The sequence below is a fragment of the Coturnix japonica genome, chromosome 5 (genome assembly GCF_001577835.2).
Source record: "Coturnix japonica isolate 7356 chromosome 5, Coturnix japonica 2.1, whole genome shotgun sequence".
In the NCBI taxonomy this organism is placed as follows: Eukaryota; Metazoa; Chordata; class Aves; order Galliformes; family Phasianidae; genus Coturnix; species Coturnix japonica.
The window spans coordinates 322,650-344,904 of NC_029520.1; the positions used below are offsets into that span (position 1 = coordinate 322,650).

Consider the following 22,255-nt stretch of genomic DNA (forward strand, 5'->3'; position numbering starts at 1 on the left):
GGGAGAGGAAACTGCAGCCGGCGGGGAGGGTGGGAGGGAGGGAGAGAGGAAGGGAGGGGAGAAGGTGAGGGGGGGGGGGGGGCTCCGGTTCTGGGGACCCACCCGGGGAGCGGCGGGGATACGCGCGGGGTGGGAGCGGACACGCGCAGCCAGCGCACGGACGCGTTAATGCGCGGCGCCACGCGCGGGGTGCGGCACCCTGCCCGCTATCCCGCGGGGACACGCGCCAGGTGCCCGCCCCGCGACGCTCCCAGCCCTCAGGCTCTCGGAGCAGCCCCACTCCGCACCGCTCCACGCCCGCTTTTCCCGGTGCCGGGGCTCTGCGGGCACTGAGGCGGCGGAGGGCGGCGGAAAACGCGGAGCGGAGACGTGGAGCCACGGAGCGGGGCATCCTCCTCCCCTCCCTCCCCTTCCCATCCCCGCCCTTGGGCAATTTGCGCCCGGCTTTTATTGCCTCGTTAACATTTGCTATAGAGATGCAGACGAAGAGCAAACAAACGGGAGAGCGGCTGCTGGCGGTGTGCAAACAGCGGGGCCGGCATCTTCCTGCATCCTCAATCCCGGAGAGCGGCCGCGGCCGTGGGCCTGGGGCAGCCTCCCCGGTGGAGGCGGAGGGGCCGAGGGGCTGCTGGGGGGCTGTTCTTGTGCGCGCACGTCGTGGGCAGTTGGATGGGATCGCGTCCCAGCGTCTGATGGCAGCCACGGGTACGGCCTCGAGTGGAGGGGGCTCAGTGGGAGCCATCCCGAGCCGGGCACAGCCACGAACCCGCAGCATTTCGGGAGTTCTTGGAGCTAAACCCACGCAGGGTGGCTGTGGGTCGGCAAGCACCTCCTGGGAACAGAGAGCTTGCTCTAAACCAGGAGTCGGTGCTGAGCATTGGGGAGGTGGCTTTGGAGCCAACGAGGCGCCATGCGCCCAACACCTGCCATGCCAACACGGGGAAGCGTAGCTTTATTTTGATTTTCCTCTCTCCCTCTCCGAATGGGAACCTTCTCATTAAACCCTTGGCACAACCCCCTGCTTTCGCTCTGCTTTTCTCCGCTCTCTTCCCACGCACTCTCGCATTGAGCTCTGAAATCCCCGTCCTTGCGCTCAGACGTCCCGGCAGCTCCGTAACCTCCCACACCCACACAGCCGCAGCCGCCGCCGCTTTCATCGGGGCCGGGTGGGTGTGCGGCACTGCTGACTCACAGCGCTCGGAGCGCTCCCCTTCCCATCCGGTCACCGGGGAGCCTGGAGTTTGGCCAAGGGCTTTCCCAAGGCGGTGGAGGTGGACCTCGATTTGTGCATGGGAGTCCCATCTCTCCCTGCCTCCTCGTGGTGGAGAAATGTGCCCCAGTTCCATCTTTCTCCTTGTATATGGCCCATGCAACTTGGCCACCCCAAAGCCCTGGGCATCCCAAGCCTCTGGACGGTTAGAGCTCTGCCACCTTGAATCCCCAGGCATCCCAGATCTCTGCGTATCCCAAAGCCCTGGACAGTCAGAGCTCTGCCACCCCAAATCTCTGCCCTAACTATCCTGAATCTCAGCCCTGGCCACCCCAAATCCCCAGACCAGCAGAGCTCTGCCATTCCATATATCTGGGCAGTCCAACCCCCTGGCATCTCCAATCTCTGGACAACTTGGACATACCAAACCTCTGGACCATTACAGCTCTGCCACCTTGAACACCTGGGCATCCCAAATCTCTGCTTATCCCAAAGCCCTGGACAGTCAGAGCTCTACTACCTCAAATCACTGGGCATCCTAAAGATCTGGTTACCCTAAATCCCTAGACAGTAGGAGATCTGACACTATGAATTTCAGCCCTGGCCACACTGAATCTCAGCCCTGGCAACACCAGATCCCCAGACAAGCAGAGCTCTGCCATTCCGTATCTCTGGACAGACCAAACCCCTTGGCATCCCCAATCTCTGGACAACCCAAGTCCATTGGCGTCTGAAACCTCTGGACAACCAGACCTTTGCTATCCTGAATCCCTGGGCATCCTCACACCCCTGGGCATCAGAGCCCTGGACAATCAGAGCTCTGCTACCTTGGGCATCTTAAACTTCTGTTTATTCCAAGCCCATGGACAGTCAGAGCTCTGCCACCTTGAAACCTTGGGCATCTCAAAGCCCAGATCACCCCAAATCCCCAGACAACCAGTGCTATACCATCCCCTATCTCTTGGCAGCCCAAACCCCTGAGCATCCCAAACCTCTGGACCACCAGATCTCTTCCAGTCTGAATCCCTGAGCATCCCAAACCCCTGGACAGCCAGAACTCTGCTGCCCTGAATCCATGGGCATCGCAACCCACTTGGCCAACCAGAGCTCTGCCATCAAAATCCTTGGATATCTCAGCTCCCTGGTCATTCTAAACCCTTGGACAACCAGAGCTCTGCCACACTGGGCAACCAGAACCCCAACCACCCCAGCCCCTAGCCAGCCTGACCCTGCCACCCTTTGTTCTCCCACCACAACCCAACGTGCCCAATGGTCTTAATACTGGCAGCATGGAGACACTGCAGCCTCAGTCTGCCCACCCACCCTATCTGGCCGAGGTTCCTCCACCTCAAGCCTGTATTACTGGGGGAGGTGCAGGCATGGGGCTTTCACCACCAAATTGCAGTTTTCCCTTCCCATCCACTTCAGCTCCAGCACAGCTCAGAAGAGGGTTGTTCTACGCCTTTCTTCTCGCCTCCTCTTTTGTTTCTTTGATGGAGAGAAAATGGGTATTTCTTCCTCTCCCTTCCCACCGAAAGGAAAAAAAAAAACAAAAAACCCAAAGAGAACTTTTCTTTTTGCATTGCTCAAAGCCATTTGTACAAATTAATCTTTGGGCGGAGGCCAAGGCTGTGAAAATTTCGAGTGAAATGATGAAATTTTCTGAGCCTAACAGGAGTAATTACAGGGGGGTTAGGAAGCAAACTATTTTGCAACTTCAACAAGAGCAGGCTGTGACCTGGCACTTGTTACAGCTAATAAAAATGGTAATGAACTGCGGCAACAAGGCTGCTCTCTATCTCCTTCCTTCTTCTCTGGGCACTTTGGCCTGCTGCAGGTTGTCCGTAGGGGTGATGAGGATGGGGGACCTCAAAAGCTGCCAGCCAGGTGGAGATTGCTGAGCACCAGAGCAGTTTGCCATGGGCATGGCAATGCTGTTTGCTCTGTGTGATAGGGACCGGCCCTTCAGGGTGCCATGCCACACCAGTGCAAAGAGACAGCTTTGTCTCTGGGTTCCGGCCTCTGACACCCAAGGTGTGTTGTTCTCCAGGAAGGCATGGTGGGGATTTTGGAGTGAAATCTGCAGGGTGAGCTGGGAGACCCTTGGTATGGAGCACGCCAAATGCAAACCCACTACTCAAAGAGGTCCCCCAGTTCAGGTACTGGGGGAATAGGATGCAACCCTCTTGCCCAGTCTGGGGCTGAGCTTCAGTTCCCATCTTCTCCTCTGCATCTGGATGGGTCAGGACTTCCCTGCTGAGCCATGAGTGGTGGAAACACCACCATGAGGACATTAGCTGCACTGAAGCCTGTTTCCCTGGGGTTGCAACCCATGGTGAGCACAGAAAATGTGATGTAAGAAAGGAAGAGCACAAGAGCAGCAGCAGTGCTTGGGCATCCTCAGTCCCTGCCTGCTCCTGGCTGACCTCACTCTGCACATCCTCAGCATGAGACCCTCCTTGAGGACAATGCTGGGTGCCGTGGGAGCAATGCTGTGCACCGTGGTGCTCTGCCATGCTGTGCTGACGTGGAGACCTCGTGTAGCAGCTGCCACCAACTGGGAAAGGCAGCAGGTGGGGGCTGAAGGTCATGCTTCAGACTTTGCCCGTGTCTGGCAGCTGGTGGCTGGCAAGACAGCACCGAGACTCCGCTATTCCACAGCAGCCATGGGATGAAGGGCACCCCAGGAGCCCCAGGGTGTCTTTTGGCAAGCAGTGCCTCATGGATCTCGCATTCTCCTTTGTCTTTCTGACAGCACCAAGCCACAGGCTGATGTTCTTCCCCTCGTTCCCCCCATGCTGACTCTGTGCCGTGCCATGCTGCCAGGCGGTGTCCTCCCTTGTTTGATTTGCTATGAAATAAAGGGATGGATGATTGCTCCAGCGCCCAGCCTGATGCATCTCTGACGCCTGGGCAGGGGGCCCAGGGCAGGGCAGCAGTCACTAGAGGACAGCGTTTGTGGTTCAGGAGTCAGGTTGCCATCAATTAGGTAGTGCTCGCTCCACCCTGACTCAGCAGGTCCATAGGAGCTGGGCGCCACAAGTACGTCCTGGGCACCAGTGACCACGGGAGCACCAGTGGATGGGACGGTGTGCCCTTGGGATGTGATCATGGGGCTGGAAACAGGGTCACCTGGCAAAGGGTTTGGGGGTGATGCTGGCCCTGGAGTGCTGGGAATGGCTGCCCGTGCTGCTCTGCCTTTCCAGATAAAGCACTCCATGTTCCCTGCTTGTGCCATTAGTAGTAGGTGCATTGTAATTATGCATGATGCCCTCTATTAGGCACACCCTTAGTCCCATCAGGAGTCCCCACAGCACATTGCAGGGTGGACAGAAGGCAGCCAGGCTGTGCCATTAGCACATTAGATCCCTGCTCACCACCGCTGGTGTTTCACCAGGCAGAAGGAACACATTGGTCACTGTGCAGCAGGCAGTGGGCACAAGTCTGGGTTCCTTGGCATCTCCAGCACTGGGATGGAGGCAGGAGCCTGGTCCTACTGTGGGGGAATGGGGGAGGGGGTGCAGCTGGGAATGTGAGGAAGGAGCTTGGATATTCCATCCTGGTAAGGAGCAGCACCTGCAGGGAGCGCAGTGGGTAATGTGCTTAGCAGAAATGTTCCTAATGGCCATGGTTATTAAGAACAGGTTGTGCCAAACCCCTCTAATAGCCTCCTTAAATGCAATCGCTGATGGAGGAGATAAGAGAGCAGAGGGCAGAGCGGCGCTGCACCTTTCTAGCGGTACCACGGCACACTCATTAAGGAACTGGACCCTTCCCAGGCAGATGGAGATGATGCTGTTGCTGCACCCATGAAGCCTCACCACTGCAGGGCTCTGGCATCTGAGGACATTTGGCAGTGGCACTTGGGGCAGAGCTCCTTGGTCCCACAGCCTCACTGAGGGCAGATGCATTCTATGCTACTTGCAGGAAACAGGAAGATCCAGGCAGTCCCTAGCCCTGGGGACAGCAGCAGTGTGCAATTTGGGGCAGCACAAGGATAGGATGGGATGGGATGGGATGGGATGGAATGGAATGGAATGGAATGGAATGGAATGGAATGGATGGGATCTATAGGGATGGATGGGATCTATAGGGATGGATGGGATGGTTGGGATGGGAATGGATGGGATGGGATGGGATGGATGGAAGGTGATGGTGGATGGGATGGTGGGAATGGGATGGATGGATGGGATGGAATGGCGAATGGGATGGATGGATAGTGGGAGGGATGGATGGGGATGGGATGGATGGATGGGATGGGATGATGGCATGGGATGCAAACGGTGTCTCTGGAGGAGTATCCAAGCAAAGTGCCTCTGGCTTTTTGCAATATTTTTGGGTGCAAAGTGTGGGTGACACATGCTCCTTCTCACGCCACGTGGAAATCAAGCACAGGCAAGGCAGATCCTGCGAGATGCAGAGGAGGAGTGGGGCAGGGCTCAGCCAAACTAAGTGAAGTGTGGAACTGGTAGGGTCCCAGTGGGCAGGAGGGGCCAGGGGCTGTTGATGCAGATCCAGAAGCTGGAAAGTGTCTGATCTGTGGTTGGGGAAGTACAGCAGAGGCCCACTCCCTCCTTCCTTCGTCCTCACCCTCTCATCCCATGGCTGTCATGGGCCCCATCCTAACCCAGGGAGCTTCTCCCTTTGTTGAGTTAACTGGCAAGCTGCTTTCCCTGATGGATCCCCTCCGCGGCTGAGTGTCACCCGCTGACGCAAATCCTCCCACCCCCACCAATGCCAGCTTCCAGATTTAGAAGGATTTTGGGGAAGGTGGCAGGAGGAACCAGTCACCCCAGACTCAGTACAGAGAAGACAGGCACACAAAAGCCATGTGTGAGTGCCATGTGGGGGAAAGGGGGGAACCTCCAGCTGTGGGGCAGCTATGGGATGCTGAGGTCAATCCATGCCACGCTGGGTGATCCATTCTCTTCTAGGACTGCCCCTCAGGCAAGCTCCCCTCCAGGTAGGACAGTGCCAACGTGTCCTACTATGAGTGGGGACCCTGCCACGTGTCCTACCTATGAGTGGGACCCCCCCCCCCTCCCTCCCCCCCGCCCTGAGTAACCACAGGAGCAGATGGATGTACCAGGAGCATGAGGAAACTGGGGAGCACCAGGCGTGCAGGGATGGTCCAAGCAAGCACCAGGATGTCCTGGGTATGCAGGGATGCTCTTAAATCATCGCTGACACTGGGATACTCCTTGGGGAGGTGGAAGGGGGGGGGGAAGAGAGCGTGCTAAAAAGGCTCTCACTGGCGGCTCCCGCTGAGAACTACCGGACACCAACACCCCGCATGGCCGGGAGGCATCGGGACTTCCAGACCCCTGGAGAGGACCAGGAGAGCCCCCTCTCCCATGTGGTGCAGTGGGAATGCCCGGGTGGATGCGGGTGTCCCGTCCCATCAGGCTGCTGCTGCTCCATGGGAGGCTGGGGCAGGGATGCAGTGGTATCCGAGGAGAACCCGATGTGCTCGCCCCGGGAGTCCCTCTTTGCCAGTGGACGCTGCCGGCAGTAGGGAAGAGGAGGGATGGGGATGCTTGCTGCGCCCAGTGGTTGGATGCTGGGTGGGAAGGGGCGGCTGTTGGCATGCAGGCAGAGCTATGCCGTAGCCTCCGGCTATAGATATGCAAGGAAAAATCAATACCTTGCTGTTCGAGAAGGCAGCGGCAAGCCGCTTTTAATAGCAATCTGTCCCATTTGCAGCCTTCCTCAGCCCTGACCCAGAGAGGCCGACCTCTGTCTAAATGAGCTGCCTCATCCCAAGGGGAAGCGGGCTTTAAAAAGCAGCAGCCAAAGACGAGGAGGTGAGGCTGTGGTTGTGCTGGAATATTCCAGCCCATCCTGTGCCATCCCAGCCCATGTTCTTTGCACTGAGGTCTCCATTTTTCCTGGGATCACATGTGGGAGAGGGGCAGCAGCAGGGCAGAGAGCAGCGGCAGCTCTAAAGGATAAAAGGAGTTCCCTGTGAGGATGGAGAGAGCTGGTCCCTCTCCCCTGGTATTGTAGAGATGATGAGGCAAGGGAGCAGGCATGGTGGCATATCTAGGTCAGCAGTGCGAGAGGCTAAATGAGCTTCCTCATTATCTGCCGCTGCCTCCGCAGCACACCTACAGGAGGATATGGAAATTGGATGAGGTGGGGAACTCTGGGGGGCCGGGAAAGGCAGGGGATGGTCTTGCAAGAAGGAAAACACAGGGGCTGACGCTGGGAAGTGGGATGCGTGGCAGCGTCCAGGGGGAACAGATGGATAGGTAGATAGATGAATGGATGGACGGATGGACGGGTGGGTGGATGGATGGATGGATGGATGGATGGATGGAGCCCAGATGCGGTGCATCAGCTTTGCTGCTGGAGAGGATGAGTGCTGAGTGAGGTTGCCTCAGTAATATCATGGTCAGGAGAGGTGCTGTGCCTCAGGCTCTGTGCTAGGGCTGAAGGGCTGGCTGAGCTGCTGGGGCTGGCAGTGCCCGTGTTGTGCTCTGTGAGCAGCAGTAGGATGCTGGGCAACCCGCTGGCAGCAGCTGTCTGGCACTGTGTAGCCATGGGTGTGTAATTGGTGTCACGGTGAGCAGCTGAGGCCAGGGCTTTTAGGATGTGAGTAATTACACCATCCTAATGTTGAAAAGCAGGCTCTTAACCTCTCATCAGGCTCATTTGCAGGACAGCCCTGTCACAGCTGGACTAATCGTGCCCAGTGCCAGGCAGCTGTCAGCCTTGGTGCAGCAGTGCTTGCCTGTCCCCAGCCCTGAGGCTATCAGTAGTGGACAGGGTATGTCTATCCCAGCTGAGGGGCTTCCCCTGCCATGGCAGTGCTTTGTGTGGGAGGATATGGGCACAGGGAAGAGGGAGCTTGGGACACCTGCATGCCTGAGCTGATGGCATGTGGCACAGTGGGGGCCGTGCCCACTGCACCCCCATTGCTGCAAGGGGACAAGATGTGTCTGTGGCTTCTCCACCCCAACAGGACCACCAGGAGGGGACAAACTGGAGCACCGTCTGCCTGTGGCATGTGAGCAGTGTGAGATAATATATCTCCTTGGCTTGCCAAAGAGTTTGTTTGTTTGTGTGGGTTTATTTCAACAGCAGCAGCGGCAGTTTGGCACGCAGTACGGGAGCTGCTGACATGTGCAGCTACTCTGAGCGTGGCTCTGTGCTGGGGCTGCCTACACAGGCAACAGAATGGGCGAGCTGGTGCCCATCCCCACCATCCTCCTCCTCCCTGGAGCCCTGCATCTGTCTCACACCAGATGCGGGGCATGTTGTGCATCCTTCTGAGCTCAGCCATCCTCTTGGTTCTGCCTCCATCTGCTGGGACCATCCCCAGGTATCTGGTTGGTGCCCCATTTGGGTACTTGCTTGCTGAGCTCAAGGATCTTGGGGTGGCTCCAGTCCTCCCAGTGCCCATGGTTCGGCAGAGACCTGCTGTGTTTTGCAGTCTGTGGTGTTGCTGGGTGGTGGGACTTCAGTTCAAGCCCTCCCAACCCCATAGTTCTTCCTGCAGCACCTCTCCTCCCCAGTCCCCAGGCACACAGAGCTGTGCTCAGCCCCACAGCTCTGAGCTCTGCCGCCTGTGCTGCCAAAGCTTTTTTCCTGCTCCTCAGCTCTTCCCTTCAGAGCCTTGTTTATGGCCGTCAGGAGCTGACAGGCTCCTGGCACCTCTCCCACCCCGGCAGATGACACTGCAGCAAAGCCGCCCGCCCTCGCCCCACTCCTCCTCGCCCCACTGCTGCAGTTCGGGGACCTGTTGGGATGGCTGCCTCTGCAGGGAGATGGGCTGGGAGGCTTCAAGAGCCAGAAAAGACCTGGCACCAGCACGACAGCAGTGAGAAGCCAAAAGGCTCAGATGGTTTTAAATGTCAACGAGAGGTGCGAATGCAGCTCAGAGACAGCATGGCCAGGAGCAATGGTGTTTAGCAGACAGCCCCTTTCCCAGAGCCAGAACCACCTCTTGGGGCCTTGACTTTACCCTGCCCTGTGGCACGGTGGTGACAAGCATGTTGGGGGGCTGTGCCGTGTCCCTGCCCTTGATGTGATACTGGGCTGCCGGGGCCAGAGATCCTCATAAGCTGACACATGTCTCCTGTGGCTCATCTGACCTTTCCCTTTAATAACCGATCTGCACTGGCACTCAGAGGTGGAGGAAGGCAGTAGCTCTCCTCTTGCTGCTGCGTATTTGCTCGCTCCCCTCTGCCACCCCCCTAAAAAGAGTTTGAAGTCTCCAGGAGTCAGCGAGTTCCCATGCCAGCCATCTGTCCCTTGGTAACCATTTGTCCTTTTCTCCTTCATTGGATACCCAAAGCAGATCCTGACCACCAGACCCTCTCTTGGTTCTTTTTGCTCTCCAGGTCATCCCTGATTTGTCACTGTCCTCACCTAGAGGCACAATGTCCCATACATGGGACATACCTGCTGACACAGCTCCATTTGCTCACATTCTGGGAGATCAAACCCTGATTTCTAGGAATGTGTCTTTGGAGAAGCAGAGCTGGAGCTGCGGCGTGTTAATGTGATAGCTGCTGCTTTGGATAACGATGTGTATACTGAGCTGGTGACTTGCAGAACAAAACTGCAGCAGTGGAGGTGCGTGGGCACAGCTGGGGCTCAGGCTGCTCGCAGCTCCCCGTCTCTCAGCACTCACACACCCAGCACTTCCACGCTGCCTCCACGCCTCCTCAGACTCCTACTTCTCCTGCTGTGTTTTCCTCCCAGCAGGACCAGGCAGAGGAATGTGGCACCCCAGAGGTGCTGCACATCCACCCAGCAGTCCTACTGCTTACCCAGGCTGTTCCTGTTGGCTCTTCCAGCTGCCTGGCTGTGCCATGCCCCAGTGGAGGCCAAGGAAGGAGCAGCTGGGGTGGTGCTTCTCTTCTGCCATCAGAAACGGGTTCTGGGGATGAGGGCAGATCCTGAAAGCCCCTCCCCAGAGCCAAGGCCATTTAAGCACAGCTCTGATATTGCTGCTGCTGGAAGGATGGAGCAGTCTATGCTGGAAGGAGTGATGCTCTGCTACCTGTACAGAGGGAGCTGCCATCTGCAAAGGAAAACTGGGAACCTCTCTGTGAGATAATTATTCTGGGACATCAGTCTCTGTGGCACCATTTGTGTCGCCCCAGGGCTTCCCTTCCACCTGCACGCTGGGCTGCTCACACTGACTGGTGCAGCTGGGAGGAAGCAGCGTGCACTGGGAAGCACTATCTGAGCAATAGTAGAGGTTCCCCCTCCATCTGAGTGGAGCTGGGCTGACGCCAAGCGTGTTGAAAAGGTCTTCGAGGTCTTTGATGATGGAGGGGTGGCCTGGTGTGAAGAGTGGGAAAAAAGCCAGGAGAGAGGCAGAGAGGAATCCCTGATGTGAAACCTCTTGGCTCAGCGCAGCCACCCAAGCCCTGCTAATGACCAGCTCCAGAACCAGCACAGGTTCCCAAGCTAGCAGAGATGAGAGTGCATTTGGCCTAATGGAATTACCCCAGTGCCCTGGCTCCATCTGCTGATTTGAACTGCATCTGTCTGATGTCCAGATGAGGCAACAGAGGAGCAGAGGCACTTTCCACACTAAGCCAGCCACCAGCACTGCTTTATACACCCAAAAGGAGAGCCCACCAAAAGCTGGTGGCCCATAGAAGGCTCTAAGTACTACAGGCCAGCTTCAGCAGTGAGGAAAACACCACTTCAACATTATTTAATGTTCCCCTTCAGTGGAGATGGCTATTTACCAGTGAGAAATTTTGGGGCTGAAGAGTCACAGCTTGGGTAATGCTGGATAATGTCCTTGGGAGAGGGAAGTGCTGGCAGGATTTATAGCAAGTCTTTGAGGCTTGGCTTCCATGGTTAGATCTGGCACCGATTTAGAAAAGCAGCTGGAGGATGAGTTTGTGCTTGGAATCATTAGCAGGAAGGGTTGAATTGCTGAGCGCAACCTGGGGGAGAAACAGCTTCAAGGCTTTTTGTCAAGGCCAGTGCAATTACTGAGCACACACGTGTGTGCGTGACAGATGCTCCTCATTGTGTGCAAAGGGATGCTGCTCTGCCCTACCCCATTTGGGTCCTGTCGCTTCCATTTCCAACATCCTGGCGTTGCGATTCTCTCTGCCATTGGCACCAGTGTGGTGTTCAGACCCTTGAGGTGATCTCAGGGCAGCTTTAAGCTGCACATAGAGCTGCACCAGAGGCTGTCAAGGAGTCCTCTGTGCTCTCAGTGTGGGATTCCCATTGATATTGCTTTGTCCTGTTGCTTTTATTCCCCACTGGTGAGTGTTATAATTCTCCTGTAGGACTTTGGGGAGCTGACAGGCTCCGGGAGGTGAGCGTGAGCCCAATTGAAGAGCAGTGCAATTGGATGTGCTGCGTTTGGGGGTGGTGGTAACTAAAACAAACCGAATAATAACAACAATAATGATGATAATAAAACAGCTTCTAGTGTAGGCAGCTGCTATTCTTGGCAGCTGTGGCCCTGGGGTTTGTGCATCTCAGAGCCTTGTTAGCGTTCTAAATCTCACAGACCGATTTGAACGCCCCTTGGACCACCTGTATCTTCCCAGTCTGATGTAGGGGCAGGACTGAGGTGGTTCATCACCTGTCTATAGGATAAATGGCCTTACAACGAGCGCGGTCCCACCGCCCCGCTCGGCCCCAGCGCCGCCCCCGGCCCAGGCTGCAGGAAGGCCCCATCCCCGCCAGGGGGCGCCGCCGCCTCCCCGCCTCCCCGCTCCCCTCGGCCGTCTCCATGGCGACCGCTGGCTGCGTAGCGGCCCTTACGAAGCTGACGCAGTGGGCGGCCCGGCACGGGCGGGGGCGGCCCATGCACGGGCGGAGGCGGCGTTAGAGAATCGGGGGGCCGCGAGGCCCCCGGCATGGAGGCGACGGCGGCGGCCCTGGGCCTGCGGGGCTGGAGGCGGCGTGGAGGTGAGGGGCGGCGGCGGACGGTAACGGGCCGGCGGGGGCGGCCACGGGAGGGGCGGGCAGGCGGCGGCGGGGCCTGTCTGACGGCGGGAGGGCAGGGCCCGGAGGGGAAGGGAGGAGGCCCTGCGGCAGGTGCCGGCCTGGGAGGCCTGCAGCCCTCAGCCCCGAGGTGACTGGGGTTGACGTTGGGGCTGCGGCCGCTCCCGGCTCTTTGCTCGCCGCGTCCCGCTGGCTGTCGCCGCTCCCCTTTGGCTTCCAGCGCGTTGGCCGCGGCGGGGATCCTGCTGCGATGTGGCCCTATGGGAGGAGCCGGTCCTTCCCCGCAGGCGGCTTCGGGGGCACCGCGCTGGCCGTGCCGTGTCCGCCTGGAGGGAGGTGGGCTGAGCGCTGTGGGTGTGACACGCGGGTTCTGTCTCTCAGCCTCCATCGCATCTCCGCAGGGACCGGCGTCTGGAGAAGTTCCCCGGCACCTCGAGCGCTCCCGTGCCATGCGTCTGCCACAGCGGGAGAGCGGCCCCGGCTGCAGTTAAGGTCAGAGATGTGGCCGCTTCTGAAGGGATGCGTCACCGAGATGCTATAGCCGGGGCGGTGCCGGGCTTCCACGAGCCGTGCTGGGAGCCTTGTGGGGATTGCCGGCCTCCTGCCTGCGTGCTTGGGACGTGGGGAGCGTGGAGCTGGTGCTTGCTGGCTCTGTAGGTCCTGCTGCATGCAGTGTGGTGCTCGGAGCCAGAGCCGAGCAGGAAGGGAGAATATACACTGCTGTAAGTGGTGTGTGTTGGAAGCTGACCGTCTCTCCTTGATGGCTTTGTTGGAAGAAAACGGTTCTGTGAGAAAGCATAACCTCTGCCAAGGTGAGATTACAGGATGAAATGCTGTGTTATTTGGCGGCACGTGGCTGCATCCTGCTGCTTTCTGCTTGGGTGAGGAGAAGCTTCGGAGATCCTGCGGTCAGGCAAAGTGCTTTAAAAATAGCCCCGATGGGAGACAATGAAACTGTAGCAAGTGGCTTCTGCAAAGCCAAATTCTTTAATCTCTGGCTATTCTGACATCTGCTCCAGGGGGATACATGGTGTGTGGGGAATTGTCCACACTGCTCAGGAGATTTGTGTGCGATTATAGAGGAATCGGTCACTGCTGGAAGGGCTTTAGAATAGAAAATGTTATCTAGGTGAAGCCGTTCGTGGTCCTAGGTGTTAGCTTTCTGTGTCGTAAAAATTGCATTGGGTTCCTAAAGCTGCTGATCAGATTACTGCTCAGCCTGGTGAATGTGCAGACAAGCAGCCCTGGGATGGCCAGCAGGCAAGATCCAGAAAGAAACACCACTGTAGGCAAGGGAGCAGCAGCCCTGTCCTGTACAATGAGGTTTGGTCAGAGTTCCATTTTAGGGCACTGGACTGGGATCCTTTTGATCACTGTCTGCAAAATCATATCGGAGTTCTCAAAGTGGGATGTCTGTGGCTTCTGATGGCTTAGTTGTTGCTGGAAATGGGTAATGAAAAGGGCAAACTTTTTTCTGACGTGTCTTCCCGTTCCTCTTTTCAAACCCTAGGAAGAAGCAGTTGTGCAACGCTGTGATCGGAGTGGTTAAGAAACGTGCTGCTTAGGGAGGAAAGGCGAAAAGGTCAGGAATATTCCTTCAGTGGGAATGGAGCTCACATCCATTGGGATACAAGGGCGTTGAAGAGGCAGATGTTTTAATGACTTTCTACAGTAGCAAAGACAAAAATGGGCACAGGGGTATTTCAGGTGCAGCATCATCCTAGAAGTGAATTAATCTTGAGATGGAGCCTCAAAACTAGGTCACTTTGGTTTCTATGTTACGGTAGGATTGTATGAATTTGCAAACAGGATTCACGTGCTCCTTCAAGCCTCCGTGACTTAGAAAACTCTCCAAAAGCAGTGCAAATAAATGTCCTTTTGCCTTTGCAGATGCCTTTCAGGCAAGCTGGAGGCCTGCAAGGATTGCAGGACTACTAACATTTGAGTGCACAAGCCCCAGTATACTTGATAGGCTGCTTGTCTTTGGGCGGGTAATGGGGCGCTTCAAGTCACTTATGACCTTGCCTGCAGTGTCGTGATCTCTCTTATATTAAATCAGGGGGGATTCTGTTCTCCCTGCTGCTGGGGGAAGGATGCTTGGGACTCTTTTCCTCACACAGCAGAAGTTTTTACAGCTACTCCAGAAACTCATAGAAACTCGCTCTGCTCTTTGGTAGTACAGCCTGCATCCCTCTGAGTGCAATTGCTCTACATATGATTGTGTAGTACAAGATGCTAAGCACTCTTCTCGTCCTGCTGGCTTGTTTGAGTGCCTGAGTTTGTCATATGGTGCCTGGCATCTGGATCCAAATGCATTATGAAACTAACATATCATTAACTGGTCTGCTGGAGAAGGCAATTAACTGTTTCTTTGCAGCACTATTGCAAGCTTTGAAGGAGTGACATACAATGAAGTATGGGGGTAAGGGGTGCCTGACTTGGTGCAGGTTGCTGATGTGTGAAATGGGAGGGTTTGCTTGGAGCACCTAAACAGCAAGGCTGTTGTGTTACTGAAGAGCTTAGAACCACACATGCAGAGTGAGAGACTTGCTGATGCTGAGTTTGTTGCTGTGAGATTCTCTTCCTCTTGCAGAGACGTGGTGAGATGATTTTATCCAGTGTTTATAGATGCAGGATGTAGGTATAGGAGTAATTAACTACTCTAAGCCTTTGCTGTGTCTTTCTTGTGTTAGCTTCTGTTTGATTTCCTGGCCTAGAGGGATAGTGCATATTACAGTCCTGGGGTATCCTGAGCTCAGATGCAAGCAGACTGAATCCTGTCCTGGATAACAGGAAGAAGTGGCAAAATTCAGTGTCTTGTACGGTGCATCCTTGCAGTAAGTACCATAAAAAGGGGCAGGTTGCTGTGGGTCAAAACTTGAAGTGCCTTTCTCCCCAGAAGGTTTTATCTCAGATTCACTGTGTTTAAAGTTGCAATTCACACAGTTCTGCATCTTTCACGAAGAAAAATAAAACTTATTTGGCACAGTTTCTGTAATATTCTTGCTGGTGTTTACAGCTGGAGATAAAGCCTCGATGTGTTGTTGGAATATAGATTCCAGCTCAGAAGTCTGAGCCTCTGGAGGCTTGTTTTTTTTCCCCATGTGATCTGCTAAATGATCTTGCAAAGTTCTGCTATTTTCTCTCGTGGGAAATTAACTATTTCGCTTCCCTTAACACAAGGGCAAGTCACATGCTTTCTTTGTGAGTTTGCAGCATCTCAGTCAGCCTACGACTGCCCTAAATAAAGCAATTCCTATCTTCTGTTACCTTGCATACTGTATTACTGGATTGTATCAAGTGTTCTTCAGCCAGATTCAACCCAGGCTGGATGTGGCTTTGGGCAGCCTGGTCTGATGGTTGGTGACCTTGTGTGTTGAAACTGGATGAGCATTGTGGGCCTTTTCAACCCAGCCTTTCTGGCACAGCTGCCCAAAGAAGTGCGTGCATCCCATCCCTGGGGGTGCCCAAAGCCAGGCTGGATGGTGCCTGGTGCAGCCTGAGCTGGTTGGAGGCCGCCAGCCCTTGGGCAGGGGTTGGGGCTGGGGGGGCTTTTAAGGTCCCTTCCAACCTAAGCCATTTTATGACTGTGAAGTGGTGAAGTTTTTCTATCCCAGTGCTCTGTATGCTGTGTTGCAGACCCTTCCCTGCTGAGCTGATCTATCCTTCCTTTCAAAAGGTCCTGTGCAAAGTGCATCACCTCTCTGCCAGATCGAACCTTTCACACCACAGTGCCCCTCCTGTTACTGTGCTGATTCAGTTGTTTGTCACCATCTCCATGGCATCCAAGCATCTGCTAGTGGCAACCACTTCACTAAATGAGAGCATTCAGCTACGGACCTCAGTGTCTGTACTTAGAGGGATGGCATTCCTGTGGTCCCTGGGCAGCGGGAATGAAAGTTCCCATTTGCTCTGCTGAGTGGTGGGTCGGCTTATTCCTCAATAGAAAGCAGAGAAACAGCATTTTGTGACTTCTTTTAGCTGTGGTAGATGCTCTTCCCTGAGCAGAACCTATGGAAAGTAGTGACAGATTTCTTTAATGAGAGATTTCTCTATATGAACTCTACAGGATTGCTCTTCCATTCACCTTTGCTGTTTTCACTTCTTTTCCAGTAGAGAAAGAGGCTACTTGCTCTTTCAAGTCTTCCATCCGAGGTTAATATGAGGCTAAAACCACTTGGCACACGAACAATGAAGAGCCATAGGGAGGGAGAGCTGCCTTTCCTGAGATGTGTGTGTTCTAAAATGGGAAAGAGTCCAGCTTTCCTCGAACCTCGGGGACATGAGTGGAGTGCAGGACAGAGTGCCCTCGCAGGGCTGTGCTGCTGGAACTCCACCCTGCAGGAAGCCCTGTCATTCTTCCACCAGGATCGCTTCCCCCTCTGAATTTCCTACTTCTCCCTGTGCTTTTGGAAACAAGTCTTTTTCCCCTCTTGGTTTTTGGGGACAGGAGATGAAGGAAGACTTGCTCTTTCCAGCTCTCTGAGAGCAAACCCTTCTGAATACCTCAGGGACCACAGGCAGTTTTAACTCAGTAGAAAACTGGGACACTCCCAAATGCAGAGCTGCCCTGGATGCCTCCAGATTGTCTCTGGCTTAGAAGAGGCTGAGAGAAAGCTCTTAGCTTAGGGTGTCTGAGAAAGTGCTGTGAGTGCATCTCGAGTGCCTGGCAGAAGCCTGCTGCTCATATTTACAGAGCTGGTGAATTGGGAGTGTGTGGCGTCTGAGCTCTGCGCAAGCGCAGGGAGTGTCAACCGTATTTAATTAGTGGCAGCGAAGGGAGATGTGTGAGCTGGTTGAAGGAAGAGTGGGTGGGAAGCCTGAAGGTCCTCAGTGAGGTGGGTAGCAGGTATTTGGATAGAGGAGAGATGTGTAGGCACGCTTGTGCAGTTCTGTAACCTAGCGTGCAGCTTTGCTGGACGTGCTATTGTCTATGAGCAGGCCCTGAGTGGCTGGACTTGCACTGAAGTTTCTTTCCTTCAACTACCCAAACCATGCTCATGTCCCTGATTCTCCTGATTCATCAACTGTTCTCTGCTTGGAATGTCGTGAAAGCCTCCCGTTAGGAGCTCTGAGGTTGGTAATATCTTTATTCTTTGGGACACACTGTGTGTACTTCGTGATGAACTACTTTGACCAGGACTCGAGGGGATGGTATCACCTCAGTGGTAGCGTGTTTCCTTCTCCTGGGAGCAGTAAAGAGCAGAGAAATTGAGCGTGCTGCTGTGTGCCATTCATCTGACCCAGAGCTTGCCCGGCTCTTTGTTCTCCTGTACCCTTGTGTGCCTGTGGGTCTGCAGCTGGAGGAGCGTGGGGTGTTAAATGCAAGTTTTCAGACAGCGGGCGTTTGCAGAGCTGGAGATTAAATAACAAAGTGTTCAGCATCGAGGGCAAGAAGAGGAAATGAGGCTTTGTGGGACTTGAACTTCTGGCGTGACGCTTAATGAAAGCCTGATAAGAAGTTGCTATTGCTCCATAGCTGTGCTGCAGAAGCAGGGAGGTGAAATAACAGAGTTGTTCTGAAGCTGCTGTTAATGACTAGTCTCTCAGATATATTCCTTGTGTCAAGAGGGTAGAGGGAAAGTCAGCGTATCCTCTGAAATGAGAGCGTGCGTGTTCATATACAGTAGGTTGAATGGCGTCTCCTGGGTGCATGGGTGCTGCTGGTAGCTGCCCAGGCTGAGGTAGGTTGCCTGGGTGAGCAGGGGAGAGGATAGAGTTGCTTAAGGGAATGTGGAAGTCTGCAGCACTGCGTATGTGAGCTCATTATCCTCCAGGACACTAATGATGTGCAATGGACAAGCTAACAGCCTTTATGTCCTGAGATGCCATTGTATTTATCCTCTGAAAACTTTTGCTTTTCCAGTTGCTTCTCTAGTTAACTCTCAATTTGTTATAGACAGAAGAAGACTTGACATCACTGTAATGGACGAGTTTTTAATTGAACAGAAGATGGCAAAAGACAGAAGGCTCTTGTCTTGCTTCCCACCTAACTGTGCGTGCAAGGAATGGGACCTCCCCTGTGTGATCTCAGCGCTAGGTGGGCAGACATGCTTTTTGGAACAGAGTTAAGCACAATAGGGAGAAATGCTACTTGCTGCTTTTGCCTGCGGATTGGTTGCATTTCGTGTAGCTGCCTCATATATCATTGTCATGAAATGAAATCCTTTCGAGTGCAAATGCAGAAAAGGGTGTGGCTAAAACAATCAGGAACCTTTTCACTTCAAATTATCTGATTTATGAGATGAAAACTGCCGTGTTAACATAGATTTGCTTTGCAAACCGTTGGACTGGAAGTTACCTGGTGTTATGCCAGAACACTCCCTTTGGCGAGCATGAGAAAATAGAGCTCTTCAGCTTCTGGTCTAAACCACGAGGGCTAAACACTCCAAAAGAATGAGCATGTTGAACTTTCAGTTCTTTCAACAGGCTTTGTATGGCTAACATGCTTGATTTCCTTCCTCAAATATTAGACCTTTCAGGTGGGGAGTGTGAGCGAACCCCCTGTTCCTTTTCCTGGTGTGGATTACTTGGTCATGCCAGCGTGTCCGCGTTCACAGCTTTTGCTTTGACAGGAGGAGCTGCAGATTGGTCTCCTGCTGCTGGAAGTGCCAGGCTCCCACTGGGCAGTGCTGGAGGGCAGCGTGCTTGGACTCTTGCTCATCACAGCCCAGAGCACCAGGAGATCCTGCATTCCTCCAACATGCCCGTCAGCTTCCTTGTGCTTTAGGTGAAGGTAGAGATGGTTGCTTAGCTGCCTTGCACTGGCCTGACTACCTTTCTATAGGAGTTTTCCTGAAGTGGGTGCTTGATAATGGAGTTTTTGTTTAAATTCTGAGGTTTTTGGAGAGGTAAAAATGGCAGGTGCCAAATAATAAGCGAGGATAAGAGGAAGCTCTTTGACTCAGTGACCCTCCCTTTCTGGAGGGAGCAGGAGTGGAAGAGATGATAAGTGTTATCTTTATCTCTTCTTCAAATATGCATAACGTTCCTGCTGCAGAGAAACAAGGCTACCAAGACTTCATCTGATATTTCTGCTACTGGGAGAAGAGATGAGGTTGGAAGCAGTTGTGGCTGTTAGGTTCCTATGGGAACAGATGGGAGATGCAAGGGCTTGAGTTCTCAAATCTAAGGGGATTTGTCAAGGAAGGTGGGGGAAAGATTGTATCTTTGGTTGGAGTGGGAAACAAATATACTGCATCCTCCTCCTAACCATAGCTTTTCTCTGCTGAACAGATGGGATTTTGTGCAGTGTCCTCAAGGCTGCTTTGCTGCTCTTGGCCACAGAGTTAATTACAAGGTGGACAACGAGATGCGTGAGCCTGCCCTGCTGCTGTTTGCTAAGTCAGCAGCTCGGTGCCCTTAGTGTGTGCAGGGGGGTGGGGGGCAGTAGAAAGGCTGCGTGTTTCTGCTGGATGAGAACTCAGGGAATCCACATAGGAGTGGTGCTTGGGAAGCAAGGTTAGCAACCAGGTCTGAACAAATGTTCCAGATGAAGTACTTCTGATTCAACTTCCACCTCCCCATTTAAAGCAGAGCTGATGTTCAGGGCAGAGATGGCTGTTTGATGTCCACTGCACTGAGCTGCTGCCTGTTGTTAAAAATGCAGGACTTTCCATGCTCCTGTCCTTTCTCGTGCTGTTTTCCAGCTCAATTCAGTGCAAGGCATGTACCTGCCTGGGGACACTGCCTTCCTGGCTCCTGCTCAGCATGGATGGCTCTTTAAGAGAGGAAATTTGGTGGCTTTTGCAGTTTGTCACGGTGGCTGAAGGCTCAGGGAAAGAAGGTGTTTGGATATGAAAATGGATCCTTTCATGTGAGTAAAACCCATCATTTTGCAGTTATAAAGTGCACTTTGATGTTGCTTTCACACATGCGTAATTTTTGAGCTTCACATCCTGGTCAAAGTCAACACAATTGGGCCCACGAGCATAGGCAGTGGCGTGGCTCACACCTGGCTCTGAGCTGCAGGGGGGTGCAGGGGTGTCGACTCCTCTGTGCTCAATGAGAATGATATCATTTCCTTATAGTCCTTACGCTTTATGTTTTACCTGCACAATAAAATGCAATTTCAGTTATGTGTACAGGAAAGCTTTTGAGTGGTTCATTTAAAGGATAGCTCTGCCTCCTTTAATGTTACACTAAGGGCACCTACTGAAGACTTGGAGCTATTTAAAGAGCGTGACTTCAGCTTCCCGGTGGAGGGAGGAAAAACCCACCCTAAAAATACTGTTCTTAACTGCAACTACCAGCACCAGATCTCATTGGATTGCCCTGAAGTTGACATGCCCTTAAGCTGTGGGAAGGGAAAATTGGAGGTGGCTGCTTGCTTATGGCACTTGGTCTGGTGTCTGGCAGGGATAGATGGCACAGGGGTCACTGCAGCCCTGCTGGTAGCATGAGCAGAACATGATGCCTGGGTGCTGTGTTAAGGTGGCTGGCTGCTGCTGCTGACTCAGTCATTGACTTCTTTCCTTCCCTCCTCCCTTCTGATGTTTTATTTCTAGATTCTCTGACTATTGTCTGGAGATGGAAAGGAGAGAAGGCACATATAGCTGCCCATGTTGCAAACTGATGTGTGCTGAGGTCATTCTGGTGTCCTTTATTCACTTCTTTCCTTCTCCAGATTGACTTCACTCTGCTGTCAGGAACATCCTTAGGGTTTCAGCAGTGCCAGGAGAGATCATTGAGCAGTCATTGATTTATTTATGGCCTCGTTCTACCAGCAGTTTCGTTCCAGAGTGATCACTTTGGCCTATTGGTGTGACTCTCTCAACTGCATGTTTTGAACCATGTGCATCCTAGGATGTACGAAATGACTGTGTGTTCATATGAAGAGTGATGCTGATATGTACAAATGAGTTGTTAATTCTCTCGCTTCCAACTGTAAACTAATCACTAACTGGTTCTGATGATGAGTTTACTAAAATTACTAAAACATTTTGCACCTCGGTGCTACTACAAGTTTCAAAGGAGGAAAGGAGCATGGAAAACTGAGCTGCCTGGTAGCTCCCTGCAGCTGAACAGAGGGAAGAGACTGAAGAGAAGCCAGCATGTTCTCCTGAGGACACCATGATTTGGCAGTCTGATGCTAGAAATGCAGGTATTTGAATAGAGGAAGGAACATGAAGAGCTATGAGAAGATATCTGGCCTCCAGCTGCAGTTATCCTGTGGTCTCTTGGTGAGTGCTGAGGAGATCCCCCATTCAGAGCTTGTGATTACAGTCCTGTTTTAGGAAAGGAATTGGAGCCATCTGACAAGATGATGATCTTCTGCAGTTGTCCTCGTGTGCTGTCATACACACAGATCTCAGGTTGAGTCAAAGCTGCCATGGTTTGCCATTGCTTGGTGCTCTCTGAGGTCTGTGCAGAGTTGAATTTGGGCAAAATGTTTCTGCAAGAATGCAGGCAGAACTCCTGTAATTACTGTGCAGAAAGTCTGGAAATGCTTTCCCACGTTGCCCAGAAAAGAACTTGGCTTGATTGTTTGCCTGCATTCAGAATTTAAGTGCCGGAAATTGAAGAACGAAGTAACACAGGATTATGTGATGCAGGAGATTTCAGACCTGGGCTAAGCTTTTGCCTGATACTTAGGTGTGTGATTATGTATTAATCACTTGGGTTAATTGCTATATAATACCATTCTGAGACCTTCAAGCTCTCGTCAAGGATGAGGATCTGAATCAAGTGCTGTAACTGGAAAAGGTGAACTAAAAGCTTTATTTCTTTTCAAGCTTTGGAAATCCACCTCCGATGAAGGTGAAAGTTGCCCAACCACAGGTCTTGTGCCTGTGTTCTATTCCAAGGTGATCACAGCATTCACTTCTGAAGCCCAACTGACCAGCTTGAAATGAGCGAACACTTCATGGTTAATTGTACTGTTAAAGGAGAGGGAAAGGAAGTCCACACTTAGATAAATGCTGCAGAAGACATTGCCACAAAGGCACTAAATTTAATTACAGGGATAATGATATATTGCCTACAGCAGGAGAGGAAAGAGTACTTTCTTGTCTAATGGTCTAAATCTGTCTTTTTCTTTCTTGGTTCAGAGCCAATCACTTGTCCTGGAATATATCTGAATAAACAGCTTTTTTTTTCTTTCTCCTTATA

At 53.3% G+C, this 22,255-nt stretch overlaps 1 protein-coding gene across 6 annotated transcripts in view; it reads left to right on the forward strand.

Annotated features, from left to right (window-relative positions):
• Window positions 1-11,973: 11,973 nt before the first annotated feature.
• Window positions 11,974-22,255, forward strand: part of DAGLA (diacylglycerol lipase alpha) — a 50,451-nt gene continuing 40,169 nt past the window's right edge. For 2 of the 6 annotated variants that reach the window (XM_015863256.1, XM_015863257.1), the window contains exons 1-2: window positions 18,045-18,185; window positions 19,795-19,961. The gene's annotated coding sequence lies outside the window, so the exon portion shown is untranslated. The other 4 variants (XM_015863263.2, XM_015863261.1, XM_032444690.1 and 1 more) reach the window with 4 other exon arrangements.